Consider the following 4,970-nt stretch of genomic DNA (forward strand, 5'->3'; position numbering starts at 1 on the left):
CGAATGCAAATATTTCGATGGTATATATTGTTCACAAAGAAATAAGCTATGGCTAATTTGGAAATCGAACCCACACTTTCAAATGTAGATTGACTTGTTCGACTTATCTGCTCGTGAATATTGCATTGCGAAATTTAAACATTTTTTTATATACTTAGGTCAGGTAACTTCAAATCAAGTGATTATCTTCTTCAAACGTTTATACAACAAACTGAAATAAAAACCGAATCTTCTTGTTACACATTTTAAGTTTCTAACAAAGGGTAGAAACAAAGATGCCCATAATCATGTCAGTCAAAAGCTTAGGCAAGATAATAGGAAACCACGTGACCAAAATCAAAACTGAATATTTGAACTGAGGGAATCTCTTCTTTCATTGTAAAAAAAAGGCGGACACAATAGTGAATACTTGAAATTTTACGATCGCAATATCGCATACTTAAAAGCACTTGACGGCGATCGATATTTTTTAGTTAGACGCAATCTCGAAAAGAGGATAGTAGAACATAATACCAAAGCGGTCAGTTCCAAGTCAGCGATTAAGAAACATATTGACAGCAGCAAAAGGCACCAGATTGACTGGGAGAACGGAAAAGTATTAGAGAGGGACTTTTGGAAGAATCAATATAAGAACTAAAAGACCCAGAACCGTTTCAAAAGGTAAGACATCGACCCTGTTTGCGACAACCTCCTGATCCCCCGGAATCAAGGGGCGCCATAACATCTTCCTGTTTGACGTCGTCTACATCTGTTACGTCATCGGAGGTGTCTCAACAACATCACTAACAACAACAAATCTTCAGAACAATAACATCCGCTGAAGACGCCGGTACCCATGTACCGGTGAGTGTACCAAATTTGAGTAGCGTAGAAGTATAATTTTGCTTTCTATTATTATTCCAAATCTTGTGACACCTCATGCATATTGCCAGGGGTAAGATGTTTATCGGAGGAATATGTGACTATTTTAAATTGTTAAAACCAAGGGCCGCAGTAGAGCATGTTTAGGGCAAAACATGGCGCGTTCGTGACATAGGTGATAAACATTGGCATACTAATTAACACTTTAATAAAGATTGACTATATATACTGTAGAAGTGACGTAGTCAATCGGATTAACTACCATAGCAATGGATGAATACAATTTTGACTATACCGTCCTGCACTACAACATTCACGCGGTACCGATGCATTGAACCATAGATGTCAAAGAAAGGCTGATCACTCGCACCTGTAAGATAAGTATCTTTGAAAAGAGCGGTATTGTATTCAATCTATGTTTCTTAGAAAAATGATGTTATAACCCCAAATTGTTTAGAATTACGTAGAGATGTTGGTAAATTGTGACGGGTGCCGATATTTCCAAAATTTCATAATTTATCGAAAATGATAATTTATAGAAAATAATACGGGGTAGTACTTTTAGTGTTAATTATCTTGTATTTAAACCCCAAACTTAAATGTGTCACAGAGAAAAACACGAGTGTGCTAGTCTAGTACCCGAAATCTACTCTACTAAACTTGCCCCATAAATGAAGAGATTTCATTTTTCTACTCTAATAAATCAGTACTCACTGTGGGCATTTCAAAGTCTAGCAGACTTCTTTCTCAACACTGATGTTGTTGTGACGATCTTCTGTTTTAATACCGCTGATGATACTGATTGCCTAGCAACGCAGGTGCCAGTTGGTTTTCCAAGAAGATCGTCAAATGCGTGACTAAGATTGTAGTGCTCCTCGTCCTTGTTCATGATGTTGTCTTGTTTCCTGATCTGAATTGCCTCCTTTATTCATCGTTTATAATCTGTCCGCCTCCTCGCCTACTACCTTAACCTCTTCCCAGTTTATGATATGATCTTTCTCCATGACATGATCTGTGATGGCTGATTTGTTTACCTTTGATTCGGATGCCTTTCTGATGTTTCTGATCTCTTGTTCTTACTGAAGCCCCTGCTTTCTCTGCCTCTGCCCGATGCTCTTCGATTCGCTTGCCAAACTTCCTACCTGTCTCTCCAACATACGTAGATTCACAGTTCTTACAGAGAATTGAGTATATGACATCCGTGGTGTTGAGCGGATCACGCTTGTCTTTGGGATGGACCAACCAAGTAAACAATTTTCACCTCATCTATACTTATTAGGCATATAATTGTCTTTTATTCGTTCGCACCTGGACGGTTCTATTGATTTTTTATTTTAAGCAAAAGGCTATCCCCTCTTACAAACTATTAGACTTCTCCGTAGTCCACTTGCCATTTTGCATACTCTAGCTATTACATTTAAGCAAAACGGTGATTTGTATTAATTTGTATTAGATTTTCACAGCTGATATTTTCAGTTACCGTACTCCCTCTGTTTGTTAGCTTCCCAAGGATTTTTTCTCGGGCTTTCGCGATCAACAAATTGGTAGACTCCAAAATCAGAATTGTTCAATATTAAATTATAATTAAGCAAGATATGTTGCATTCAATATAACTTTTATTGTCACTAATCATCTAATTATATAAACTCTGTATGACCATTTTACTATTGAACACTTTAATTCTAAGAAACATCAGTATAATTTTGAGTTCAACTGAATGCGTTCATCATGATTAATAATAACATTTTTTTTTAAATCAAAATTTGACTATGGCATAGCCTAACAAACTATCGACAGGTCTAATTTCTATAATGAGGTGTCACCGGGCTTAAAACAGATAAAAAACAAAAGCTTACATAAATACTCGTATATGATGATTTCAATCATGTCTATTGATGTGTTGACCTGAATGTTTATCAACAAAGGCAAGGGACTGTTATATCAATATGCATGAGTGAACCCCATGCAACCACTACACTGTTCTATAGACGAATCCAAGTAGCCAAGTCATGGTCAGGATTTGGTCGGACATCTTTGGGTAGCCGTTTGCACCAACCTGGTGTTTTGAGCGCCACATTGTGCAAATAAAAGCACTCATCACCTGTGTATGTCTGCAATCATAGATTGAATACAATACCACTTTTTTCAAAGATACTTATCGTACAGGTGTGAGTGATCAGAATGATATGGTTCAATGCATAGATACCGCGTGTAGTTAATCCGATTATTATGTCACTTCAACAGCGAATAGACCATGTAAGCTCATGTAAAAGCTGTGTGTTTTGCCGAAGGGAACTGTAGGGCATATTGTGTTGTAATCATTCTTTTGTCTACCTTTGTTTTCGCGGAAGTTGTAAAACGGGTGATGGAATGCAGTTTAAAATTTCCGCCAAGGGCGAATCATTTCACATTTTGGGTGTGCATTGTAGCCGACGGCTACCCAACTAAAGGCTGCTAGTCAGGTGTAGGAGTGCGTGGATTTGGATTCGTCTATAGCCTTATTGTGATGTGGCGGGAGTTTTAAGAACACAAGCCCTGAACAAAATATGATACTGCCAGGCAAAAATCAATTGAAATTGTGATGATGCGTGCGCATACTGCTAGGCATTGACGTCAGAGTCAGGATTTGGTCGGCCATTACTGGGTCCCCGCAGCACCAAACTGGCGTTATGACTGCCCAATTGGGTAGATTAAAGCCACTTAAAAATCGATGTTAGGTTCTTTTGTGTTGTAAACTGTCATCATTCTTTTGTCTACGTGTAACACGGGTGATAGAATACAGTTTAAAATACCCTCCAAGGCCGCATCATTTCACATTTTAGGTTATATGGAGCCGACGGGGACACAGCTATGGCTGTCATTGAAGTGTCTTTTAAGACACTTAAGCTGCAACGCATTCAGAACATGGCGGCTAGAGTAATCACATTGAGTAGGAAGCGTGACCGCACCACCCCTGTCATGCGCGAGCTTCACTGGCTGCCAATTCATGCTAGAATTGTTTTCAAACTTCTGCTTCTGACTTATAAAGCCCTGAACGGTCAGGCACCCGTGTATATCTCGGAGCTAATTTCGGAGTATCAACCTAATCGAACTTTGCGTTCTTCGTCACTTCATCTCCTCCAAGAAGCTCCTGGTAGAACTGTCACTTACGGAAGAGGATTTACGGCGACTGCGCCAAAGCTATGGAATTCGCTTCCTCTCCAACTCAGGACTCCACAATCTGCATCTCAGTTTAAATCGCGTTTAAAGACTCATATTTTTAAAACTGTGTATAATTAATCATGTTTTTAATGGTTCACGTGTATTCGAATTGCGCCGCCTTGTGTTATTGTATCGGTGGCTGTTTTAAGTATTCTGTCTTGTGTTTACTGTAGATTGTAATTGCTTTAATATGTACTTTTTTATCAATTTTTATGTTTTTCCGTATGCCTGTTTTTATCTTTTACTTAGCCTGCTGTAAAGCGCACAGATGCCTTTGCTTGATGCGCTATATAAGTCTGTGTTATTATTATTATTATTATTATTATTAGGAATGCGTGAAATTGGATTCGTCTATATGGTGTACTTTTTCTGTGGTTTTGGTTTCTTAAATATTTTAGTTTTTGGTGTCTTTGTATCGGACCTTGTTGAAAATTCCTATTAAATCTAACCAAATATTCATTTGGACAAAACTGAATAGGATGATATGCCAAGGTCATCTAAGTCTGTGTATTATTATTATTATTAATGACCAGATTTCGTGTTCTTGTTCCTGAAGCCAATGACCATAAAACAAGGACAAATGAATACGGAGTAAACAACTTAATAAACAGCAAGTTGAAAAAGCAAACCATCGGTGTTTGGAAGATGGTTCAGCAGATATTAATAATATATATTTTCAAACGGCGTGCCAAAAATGCATGCACCCCTCCTCATGGCCTGCCAAAATCGCTTGTCCCCCTCCTCGGCCTACCAAGAAAAAACATTCGTAAGCTTTTGTACATGGTAAAATGTGAGGGTCCCAAATTGCGAAGCTTTTAAAATGAATTTGTTTCAAATAAAACCATGTAATTCGTGTTTCATGCTTATTTTTCTAGTATATGTTGTAATTGCCGTCGTTTTCCTTTAAA

The sequence above is a fragment of the Amphiura filiformis genome, chromosome 7 (assembly GCF_039555335.1).
Source record: "Amphiura filiformis chromosome 7, Afil_fr2py, whole genome shotgun sequence".
Lineage (NCBI taxonomy): Eukaryota > Metazoa > Echinodermata > Ophiuroidea > Amphilepidida > Amphiuridae > Amphiura > Amphiura filiformis.